The sequence below is a fragment of the Biomphalaria glabrata genome, chromosome 11 (genome assembly GCF_947242115.1).
Source record: "Biomphalaria glabrata chromosome 11, xgBioGlab47.1, whole genome shotgun sequence".
NCBI classification, from domain to species: Eukaryota; Metazoa; Mollusca; class Gastropoda; family Planorbidae; genus Biomphalaria; species Biomphalaria glabrata.
This window is the reverse complement of record NC_074721.1, coordinates 21,217,084-21,229,209: the sequence shown is the minus strand read 5'-3', so window position 1 is coordinate 21,229,209 and position 12,126 is coordinate 21,217,084.

Here is a 12,126-nt window from a genome sequence, read left to right as displayed (position 1 = left end):
GTTTAAATATTTTTTAAGAGGCGACCCTCTCGCCCGCCCGCCTCGTCGGACGCTCGCTACGGATAAAGTCGACAACGCCTACCCATCTAATTGCTTGCAAGCGGAAAGTCAAGTCTCAGTACGTCAAGTCAGCGCTTTTCGCAGCAAGACCCTCCCAGAAAGATTAAGACGGTTAAATCTACGTTTAAATATTTTTTACGAGGCGACCCTCTCGCCCGCCCGCCTCGTCGGACGCTCGCTACGGATAATGTCGTTAACGCCTACCCATCTAATTGCGCGCAAGCGGAAAGTCAAGTCTCAGTACGTCAAGTCAGCGCTTTTCGCAGCAAGACCCTCCCAGAAAGATTAAGACGGTTAAATCTACGTTTAAATATTTTTTACGAGGCGACGCTCCCGCCCGCCCGCCTCGTCGGACGCTCGCTACGGATAAGGTCGACAACGCCTACCCATCTAATTGCGCGCAAGCGGAAAGTCAAGTCTCAGTACGTCAAGTCAGCGCTTTTCGCAGCAAGACCCTCCCAGAAAGATTATAACGGTTAAATCTACGTTTAAATATTTTTTTACGAGGCGACCCTCCCGCCCGCCCGCCTCGTAAGACGCTCGCTACGGATAAGGTAGTTAACGCATACCCATCTAATTTCGCGCAAGCGGAAAGTCAAGTCTCAGTACGTCAAGTCAGCGCTTTTCGCAGCAAGACCCTCCCAGAAAGATTAAGACGGTTAAATCTACGTTTAAATATTTTTTACGAGGCGACCCTCTCGCCCGCCCGCCTCGTCGGACGCTCGCTACGGATAAAGTCGACAACGCCTACCCATCTAATTGCTTGCAAGCGGAAAGTCAAGTCTCAGTACGTCAAGTCAGCGCTTTTCGCAGCAAGACCCTCCCAGAAAGATTAAGACGGTTAAATCTACGTTTAAATATTTTTTACGAGGCGACGCTCCCGCCCGCCCGCCTCGTCGGACGCTCGCTACGGATAAGGTCGACAACGCCTACCCATCTAATTGCGCGCAAGCGGAAAGTCAAGTCTCAGTACGTCAAGTCAGCGCTTTTCGCAGCAAGACCCTCCCAGAAAGATTAAGACGGTTAAATCTACGTTTAAATATTTTTAACGAGGCGACCCTCCCGCCCGCCCGCCTCGTCGGACGCTCGCTACGGATAAGGTCGACAACGCCTACCCATCTAATTGCGCGCAAGCGGAAAGTCAAGTCTCAGTACGTCAAGTCAGCGCTTTTCGCAGCAAGACCCTCCAAAAAAGATTAAGACGGTTAAATCTACGTTTAAATATTTTTTTACGAGGCGACCCTCCCGCCCGCCCGCCTCGTCGGACGCTCGCTACGGATTAGTTCGACAACGCCTACCCATCTAATTGCTCGCAAGCGGAAAGTCAAGTCTCAGTACGTCAAGTCAGCGCATTTCGCAGTAAGACCCTCCCAGAAAGATTTAGACAGTTAAGTTAACGTTTAAATATTTTTCTACGAGGCGACCCTCCCGCCCGCCCGCCACGTCGGACGCTCGCTACGGATAAGGTCGTTAACGCCTACCCATCTAATTGCGCGCAAGCGGAAAGATAAGTCTCTGTACGTCAAGTCAGCGCTTTTCGCAGAAAGACCCTTCCAGAAAGATTGAGACGGTTAAATCTACGTTTAAATATTTTTTTACGAGGCGACCCTCCCGCCCGCCCGCCTCATCGGACGCTCGCTACGGATAATGTCGTTAAAGCCTACCCATCTAATTGCTCGCAAGTGGAAAGTCAAGTCTCAGTACGTCAAGTCAGCGCTTTTCGCAGCAAGACCCTCCTAGAAAGATTAAGACGGTTAAATCTACGTTTAAATATTTTTTTACGAGGCGACCCTCCCGCCCGCCCGCCTCGTCGGACGCTCGCTACGGATAAGGTCGACAACGCCTACCCATTTAATTGCTCGCTAGCGGAAAGTCAAGTCTCAGTAGGTCAAGTCAGCGCTTTTCGCAGCAAGACCCTCCCAGAAAGATTAAGACGGTTAAATCTACGTTTAAATATTTTTTACGAGGCGACCCTCTCTCCCGCCCGCCTCGTTGGACGCTCGCTACGGATAATGTCGTTAACGCCTACCCATCTAATTGCGCGCAAGCGGAAAGTCAAGTCTCAGTACGTCAAGTCAGCGCTTTTCGCAGCAAGACCCTCCCAGAAAGATTAAGACGGTTAAATCTACGTTTAAATATTTTTTTACGAGGCGACCCTCCCGCCCGCCCGCCTCGTCGGACGCTCGCTACGGATAAAGTCGACAACGCCTACCCATCTAATTGCTTGCAAGCGGAAAGTCAAGTCTCAGTACGTCAAGTCAGCGCTTTTCGCAGCAAGACCCTCCCAGAAAGATTAAGACGGTTAAATCTACGTTTAAATATTTTTTTACGAGGCGACCCTCCCGCCCGCCCGCCTCGTCGGACGCTCGCTACGGATTAGTTCGACAACGCCTACCCATCCAATTGCTCGCAAGCGGAAGGTCAAGTCTCAGTACGTCAAGTCAGCGCATTTCGCAGTAAGACCCTCCCAGAAAGATTAAGACGGTTAAATCTACGTTTAAATATTTTTTTATGAGACGACACTCCCGCCCGCCCGCCTCATCGGACGCTCGCTACGGATAATGTCGTTAAAGCCTACCCATCTAATTGCTCGCAAGTGGAAAGTCAAGTCTCAGTACGTCAAGTCAGCGCTTTTCGCAGCAAGACCCTCCCAGAAAGATTAAGACGGTTAAATCTACGTTTAAATATTTTTTTACGAGGCGACCCTCCCGCCCGCCCGCCTCGTCGGACGCTCGCTACGGATTAGTTCGACAACGCCTACCCATCCAATTGCTCGCAAGCGGAAGGTCAAGTCTCAGTACGTCAAGTCAGCGCATTTCGCAGTAAGACCCTCCCAGAAAGATTAAGACGGTTAAATCTACGTTTAAATATTTTTTTATGAGACGACACTCCCGCCCGCCCGCCTCATCGGACGCTCGCTACGGATAATGTCGTTAAAGCCTACCCATCTAATTGCTCGCAAGTGGAAAGTCAAGTCTCAGTACGTCAAGTCAGCGCTTTTCGCAGCAAGACCCTCCCAGAAAGATTAAGACGGTTAAATCTACATTTAAATATTTTTTTACGAGGCGACCCTCCCGCCCGCCCGCCTCGTCGGACGCTCGCTACGGATAAGGTCGACAACGACTACCCATTTAATTGCTCGCAAGCGGAAAGTCAAGTCTTAGTACGTCAAGTCAGCGTTTTTCGCAGCAAGACCCTCCCAGAAAGATTAAGACGGTTAAATCTACATTTAAATATTTTTTACGAGGCGACCCTCTCGCCCGCCCGCCTCGTCGGACGCTCGCTACGGATAATGTCGTTAACGCCTACCCATCTAATTGCGCGCAAGCGGAAAGTCAAGTCTCAGTACGTCAAGTCAGCGCTTTTCGCAGCAAGACCCTCCCAGAAAGATTATAACGGTTAAATCTACGTTTAAATATTTTTTTACGAGGCGACCCTCCCGCCCGCCCGCCTCGTAAGACGCTCGCTACGGATAAGGTAGTTAACGCATACCCATCTAATTGCGCGCAAGCGGAAAGTCAAGTCTCAGTACGTCAAGTCAGCGCTTTTCGCAGCAAGACCCTCCCAGAAAGATTAAGACGGTTAAATCTACGTTTAAATATTTTTTACGAGGCGACCCTCTCGCCCGCCCGCCTCGTCGGACGCTCGCTACGGATAAAGTCGACAACGCCTACCCATCTAATTGCTTGCAAGCGGAAAGTCAAGTCTCAGTACGTCAAGTCAGCGCTTTTCGCAGCAAGACCCTCCCAGAAAGATTAAGACGGTTAAATCTACGTTTAAATATTTTTTTACGAGGCGACCCTCCCGCCCGCCCGCCTCGTCGGACGCTCGCTACGGATTAGTTCGACAACGCCTACCCATCCAATTGCTCGCAAGCGGAAGGTCAAGTCTCAGTACGTCAAGTCAGCGCATTTCGCAGTAAGACCCTCCCAGAAAGATTAAGACGGTTAAATCTACGTTTAAATATTTTTTTATGAGACGACACTCCCGCCCGCCCGCCTCATCGGACGCTCGCTACGGATAATGTCGTTAAAGCCTACCCATCTAATTGCTCGCAAGTGGAAAGTCAAGTCTCGGTACATCAAGTCAGCGCTTTTCGCAGCAAGACCCTCCCAGAAAGATTAAGACGGTTAAATCTACATTTAAATATTTTTTTACGAGGCGACACTCCCGCCCGCCCGCCTCGTCGGACGCTCGCTACGGATAAGGTCGACAACGACTACCCATTTAATTGCTCGCAAGCGGAAAGTCAAGTCTTAGTACGTCAAGTCAGCGCTTTTCGCAGCAAGACCCTCCCAGAAAGATTAAGACGGTTAAATCTACATTTAAATATTTTTTACGAGGCGACCCTCTCGCCCGCCCGCCTCGTCGGACGCTCGCTACGGATAATGTCGTTAACGCCTACCCATCTAATTGCGCTCAAGCGGAAAGTCAAGTCTCAGTACGTCAAGTCAGCGCTTTTCGCAGCAAGACCCTCCCAGAAAGATTAAGACGGTTAAATCTACGTTTAAATATTTTTTTACGAGGCGACCCTCCCGCCCGCCCGCCTCGTCGGACGCTCGCTACGGATAAGGTCGACAACGCCTACCCATTTAATTGCTCGCAAGCGGAAAGTCAAGTCTCAGTACTTCAAGTCAGCGCTTTTCGCAGCAAGACCCTCCCAGAAAGATTAAGACGGTTAAATCTACGTTTAAATATTTTTTACGAGGCGACCCTCTCGCCCGCCCGCCTCGTCGGACGCTCGCTACGGATAATGTCGTTAACGCCTACCCATCTAATTGCGCGCAAGCGGAAAGTCAAGTCTCAGTACGTCAAGTCAGCGCTTTTCGCAGCAAGACCCTCCCAGAAAGATTATAACGGTTAAATCTACGTTTAAATATTTTTTTACGAGGCGACCCTTCCGCCCGCCCGCCTCGTAAGACGCTCGCTACGGATAAGGTAGTTAACGCATACCCATCTAATTGCGCGCAAGCGGAAAGTCAAGTCTCAGTACGTCAAGTCAGCGCTTTTTGCAGCAAAACCCTCCCAGAAAGATTAAGACGGTTAAATCTACGTTTAAATATTTTTTTTCGAGGCGACCCTCCCGCCCGCCCGCCTCGTCGGACGCATGCTACGGATAAGGTCGACAACGCCTACCCATCTAATTGCTTGCAAGCGGAAAGTCAAGTCTCAGTACGTCAAGTCAGCGCTTTTCGCAGCAAGACCCTCCCAGAAAGATTAAGACGGTTAAATCTACGTTTAAATATTTTTTTACGAGGCGACCCTCCCGCCCGCCCGCCTCGTAAGACGCTCGCTACGGATAAGGTAGTTAACGCATACCCATCTAATTGCGCGCAAGCGGAAAGTCAAGTCTCAGTACGTCAAGTCAGCGCTTTTCGCAGCAAAACCCTCCCAGAAAGATTAAGACGGTTAAATCTACGTTTAAATATTTTTTTTCGAGGCGACCCTCCCGCCCGCCCGCCTCGTCGGACGCATGCTACGGATAAGGTCGACAACGCCTACCCATCTAATTGCTTGCAAGCGGAAAGTCAAGTCTCAGTACGTCAAGTCAGCGCTTTTCGCAGCAAGACCCTCCCAGAAAGATTAAGACGGTTAAATCTACGTTTAAATATTTTTTTACGAGGCGACCATCCCGCCCGCCCTCCTCGTCGGACGCTCGCTACGGATAAGGTCGTTAACGCCTACCCATCTAATAGCGCGCAAGCGGAAAGTCAAGTCTCAGTACGTCAAGTCAGCGCTTTTCGCAGCAAGACCCTCACAGAAAGATTAAGACGGTAAAATCTACGTTTAAATATTTTTTTACGAGGCGACCCTCCCGCCCGCCCGCCTCGTCGGACGCTCGCTACGGATTAGTTCGACAACGCCTTCCCATCTAATTGCTCGCAAGCGGAAGGTCAAGTCTCAGTACGTCAAGTCAGCGCATTTCGCAGTAAGACCCTCCCAGAAAGATTTAGACGGTTAAGTCTACGTTTAAATATTTTTATACGAGGCGACCCTCCCGCCCGCCCGCCACGTCGGACGCTCGCTACGGATAAGGTCGTTATCGCCTACCCATCTAATTGCGCGCAAGCGGAAAGATAAGTCTCTGTACGTCAAGTCAGCGCTTTTCGCAGCAAGACCCTTCCAGAAAGATTAAGACGGTTAAATCTACGTTTAAATATTTTTTTATGAGACGACACTCCCGCCCGCCCGCCTCATCGGACGCTCGCTACGGATAATGTCGTTAAAGCCTACCCATCTAATTGCTCGCAAGTGGAAAGTCAAGTCTCAGTACGTCAAGTCAGCGCTTTTCGCAGCAAGACCCTCCCAGAAAGATTAAGACGGTTAAATCTACGTTTAAATATTTTTTACGAGGCGACCCTCTCGCCCGCCCGCCTCGTCGGACGCTCGCTACGGATAATGTCGTTAACGCCTACCCATCTAATTGCGCGCAAGCGGAAAGTCAAGTCTCAGTACGTCAAGTCAGCGCTTTTCGCAGTAAGACCCTCCCAGAAAGATTAAGACGGTTAAATCTACGTTTAAATATTTTTTACGAGGCGACCCTCTCGCCCGCCCGCCTCGTCGGACGCTCGCTACGGATAATGTCGTTAACGCCTACCCATCTAATTGCGCGCAAGCGGAAAGTCAAGTCTCAGTACGTCAAGTCAGCGCTTTTCGCAGCAAGACCCTCCCAGAAAGATTAAGACGGTTAAATCTACGTTTAAATATTTTTTTACGAGGCGACCCTCCCGCCCGCCCGCCTCGTCGGACGCTCGCTACGGATAAGGTCGACAACGCCTACCCATCTAATTGCTTGCAAGCGGAAAGTCAAGTCTCAGTACGTCAAGTCAGCGCTTTTCGCAGCAAGACCCTCCCACAAAGATTAAGACGGTTAAATCTACGTTTAAATATTTTTTACGAGGCGACGCTCCCGCCCGCCCGCCTCGTCGGACGCTCGCTACGGATAAGGTCGACAACGCCTACCCATCTAATTGCGCGCAAGCGGAAAGTCAAGTCTCAGTACGTCAAGTCAGCGCTTTTCGCAGCAAGACCCTCCAAAAAAGATTAAGACGGTTAAATCTACGTTTAAATATTTTTTTACGAGGCGACCCTCCCGCCCGCCAGCCTCGTCGGACGCTCGCTACGGATTAGTTCGACAACGCCTACCCTCTAATTGCTCGCAAGCGGAAAGTCAAGTCTCAGTACGTCAAGTCAGCGCATTTCGCAGTAAGACCCTCCCAGAAAGATTTAGACAGTTAAGTTAACGTTTAAATATTTTTCTACGAGGCGACCCTCCCGCCCGCCCGCTACGTCGGACGCTCGCTACGGATAAGGTCGTTAACGCCTACCCATCTAATTGCTCGCAAGCGGAAAGATAAGTCTCTGTACGTCAAGTCAGCGCTTTTCGCAGCAAGACCCTCCCAGAAAGATTAAGACGGTTAAATCTACGTTTAAATATTTTTTACGAGGCGACCCTCTCGCCCGCCCGCCTCGTTGGACGCTCGCTACGGATAATGTCGTTAACGCCTACCCATCTAATTGCGCGCAAGCGGAAAGTCAAGTCTCAGTACGTCAAGTCAGCGCTTTTCGCAGCAAGACCCTCCCAGAAAGATTAAGACGGTTAAATCTACGTTTAAATATTTTTTTACGAGGCGACACTCCCGCCCGCCCGCCTCGTAAGACGCTCGCTACGGATAAGGTAGTTAAAGCATACCCATCTAATTGCGCGCAAGCGGAAAGTCAAGTCTCAGTACGTCAAGTCAGCGCTTTTCGCAACAGAACCCTCCCAGAAAGATTAAGACGGTTAAATCTACGTTTAAATATTTTTTTACGAGGCGACCCTCATGCCCGCCCGCCTCGTCGGACGCATGCTACGGATAAGGTCGACAACGCCTACCCATCTAATTGCTTGCAAGCGGAAAGTAAAGTCTCAGTACGTCAATCAGCGCTTTTCGCAGCAAGACCCTCCCAGAAAGATTAAGACGGTTAAATCTACGTTTAAATATTTTTTTACGAGGCGACCCTCCCTCCCGCCCGCCTCGTAAGACGCTCGCTACGGATAAGGTAGTTAACGCATACCCATCTAATTGTGCGCAAGCGGAAAGTCAAGTCTCAGTACGTCAAGTCAGCGCTTTTCGCAGGAAGACCCTCCCAGAAAGATTAAGACGGTTAAATCTACGTTTAAATATTTTTTTACGAGGCGACCCTCCCGCCCGTCCGCCTCGTCGGACGCATGCTACGGATAAGGTCGACAACGCCTACCCATCTAATTGCTTGCAAGCGGAAAGTCAAGTCTCAGTACGTCAAGTCAGCGCTTTTCGCAGCAAGACCCTCCCAGAAAGATTAAGAAGGTTAAATCTACGTTTAAATATTTTTTTACGAGGCGACCCTCCCTCCCGCCCTCCTCGTCGGACGCTCGCTACGGATAAGGTAGTTAACGCCTACCCATCTAATTGCGCGCAAGCGGAAAGTCAAGTCTCAGTACGTCAAGTCAGCGCTTTACGCAGCAAGACCCTCCCAGAAAGATTAAGACGGTTAAATCTACGTTTAAATATTTTTTTACGAGGTGACCTTCCCGCCCGCCTGCCTCGTCGGACGCTTGCTACGGATAAGGTCGACAACGCCTACCCATCTAATTGCTCGCAAGCGGAAAGTCAAGTCTCAGAACGTCAAGTCAGCGCTTTTCGCATCAAGACCCTCCCAGAAAGATTAAGACGGTTCAGTCTACATTTAAATATTTTTTTACGAGGCGACCCTCCCGCCCGCCTGCCTCGTCGGACGCTCGCTACGGATAAGGTCGACAACGCCTACCCATCTAATTGCTCGCAAGCGGAAAGTCAAGTCTCAGTACGTCAAGACAGCGCTTTTCGCAGCAAGACCCTCCCAGAAAGATTAAGACGGTTAAATCTACGTTTAAATATTTTTTTACGAGGCGACCCTCCCGCCCGCCCGCCTCGTCGGACGCTCGCTACGGATAAGGTCGACAACGCCTACCCATCTAATTGCTTGCAAGCGGAAAGTCAAGTCTCAGTACGTCAAGTCAGCGCTTTTCGCAGCAAGACCCTCCCAGAAAGATTAAGACGGTTAAATCTACGTTTAAATATTTTTTACGAGGCGACGCTCCCGCCCGCCCGCCTCGTCGGACGCTCGCTACGGATAAGGTCGACAACGCCTACCCATCTAATTGCGCGCAAGCGGAAAGTCAAGTCTCAGTACGTCAAGTCAGCGCTTTTCGCAGCAAGACCCTCCAAAAAAGATTAAGACGGTTAAATCTACGTTTAAATATTTTTTTACGAGGCGACCCTCCCGCCCGCCCGCCTCGTCGGACGCTCGCTACGGATTAGTTCGACAACGCCTACCCATCTAATTGCTCGCAAGCGGAAGGTCAAGTCTCAGTACGTCAAGTCAGCGCATTTTGCAGTAAGACCCTCCCAGAAAGATTTAGACAGTTAAGTCTACGTTTAAATATTTTTCTACGAGGCGACCCTCCCGCCCGCCCGCCACGTCGGACGCTCGCTACGGATAAGGTCGTTTACGCCTACCCATCTAATTGCGCGCAAGCGGAAAGATAAGTCTCTGTACGTCAAGTCAGCGCTTTTCGCAGAAAGACCCTTCCAGAAAGATTAAGACGGTTAAATCTACGTTTAAATATTTTTTTATGAGACGACACTCCCGCCCGCCCGCCTCATCGGACGCTCGCTACGGATAATGTCGTTAAAGCCTACCCATCTAATTGCTCGCAAGTGAAAAGTCAAGTCTCAGTACGTCAAGTCAGCGCTTTTCGCAGCAAGACCCTCCCAGAAAGATTAAGACGGTTAAATCTACGTTTAAATATTTTTTTACGAGGCGACCCTCCCGCCCGCCCGCCTCGTCGGACGCTCGCTACGGATAAGGTCGACAACGCCTATCCATTTAATTGCTCGCAAGCGGAAAGTCAAGTCTCAGTACGTCAAGTCAGCGCTTTTCGCAGCAAGACCCTCCCAGAAAGATTAAGACGGTTAAATCTACGTTTAAATATTTTTTACGAGGCGACCCTCTCGCCCGCCCACCTCGTCGGACGCTCGCTACGGATAATGTCGTTAACGCCTACCCATCTAATTGCGCGCAAGCGGAAAGTCAAGTCTCAGTACGTCAAGTCAGCGCTTTTCGCAGGAAGACCCTCCCAGAAAGATTAAGACGGTTAAATCTACGTTTAAATATTTTTTTACGAGGCGACCCTCCCTCCCGCCCGCCTCGTTGGACGCATGCTACGGATAAGGTCGACAACGCCTACCCATCTAATTGCTTGCAAGCGGAAAGTCAAGTCTCAGTACGTCAAGTCAGCGCTTTTCGCAGCAAGACCCTCCCAGAAAGATTAAGAAGGTTAAATCTACGTTTAAATATTTTTTTACGAGGCGACCCTCCCTCCCGCCCTCCTCGTCGGACGCTCGCTACGGATAAGGTAGTTAACGCCTACCCATCTAATTGCGCGCAAGCGGAAAGTCAAGTCTCAGTACGTCAAGTCAGCGCTTTACGCAGCAAGACCCTCCCAGAAAGATTAAGACGGTTAAATCTACGTTTAAATATTTTTTTACGAGGCGACCCTCCCGCCCGCCCGCCTCGTCGGACGCTCGCTACGGATAAGGTCGACAACGCCTACCCATCTAATTGCTTGCAAGCGGAAAGTCAAGTCTCAGTACGTCAAGTCAGCGCTTTTCGCAGCAAGACCCTCCCACAAAGATTAAGACGGTTAAATCTACGTTTAAATATTTTTTACGAGGCGACGCTCCCGCCCGCCCGCCTCGTCGGACGCTCGCTACGGATAAGGTCGACAACGCCTACCCATCTAATTGCGCGCAAGCGGAAAGTCAAGTCTCAGTACGTGAAGTCAGCGCTTTTCGCAGCAAGACCCTCCAAAAAAGATTAAGACGGTTAAATCTACGTTTAAATATTTTTTTACGAGGCGACCCTCCCGCCCGCCCGCCTCGTCGGACGCTCGCTACGGATTAGTTCGACAACGCCTACCCATCTAATTGCTCGCAATCGGAAAGTCAAGTCTTAGTACGTCAAGTCAGCGCTTTTCGCAGCAAGACCCTCCCAGAAAGATTAAGACGGTTAAATCTACATTTAAATATTTTTTACGAGGCGACCCTCTCGCCCGCCCGCCTCGTCGGACGCTCGTTACGGATAATGTCGTTAACGCCTACCCATCTAATTGCGCGCAAGCGGAAAATCAAGTCTCAGTACGTCAAGTCAGCGCTTTTCGCAGCAAGACCCTCCCAGAAAGATTAAGACGGTTAAATCTACGTTTAAATATTTTTTTACGAGGCGACCCTCCCGCCCGCCCGCCTCGTCGGACGCTCGCTACGGATAAGGTCAACAACGCCTACCCATTTAATTGCTCGCAAGCGGAAAGTCAAGTCTCAGTACGTCAAGTCAGCGCTTTTCGCAGCAAGACCCTCCCAGAAAGATTAAGACGGTTAAATCTACGTTTAAATATTTTTTACGAGGCGACCCTCTCGCCCGCCCGCCTCGTCGGACGCTCGCTACGGATAATGTCGTTAACGCCTACCCATCTAATTGCGCGCAAGCGGAAAGTCAAGTCTCAGTACGTCAAGTCAGCGCTTTTCGCAGCAAGACCCTCCCAGAAAGATTAAGACGGTTAAATCTACGTTTAAATATTTTTTACGAGGCGACGCTCCCGCCCGCCCGCCTCGTCGGACGCTCGCTACGGATAAGGTCGACAACGCCTACCCATCTAATTGCGCGCAAGCGGAAAGTCAAGTCTCAGTACGTCAAGTCAGCGCTTTTCGCAGCAAGACCCTCCCAGAAAGATTATAACGGTTAAATCTACGTTTAAATATTTTTTTACGAGGCGACCCTCCCGCCCGCCCGCCTCGTAAGACGCTCGCTACGGATAAGGTAGTTAACGCATACCCATCTAATTGCGCGCAAGCGGAAAGTCAAGTCTCAGTACGTCAAGTCAGCGCTTTTCGCAGCAAGACCCTCCCAGAAAGATTAAGACGGTTAAATCTACGTTTAAATATTTTTTTACGAGGCGACCCTCCCGCCCGCCCGCCTCGTCGGACGCTCGCTACGGATAAGGTC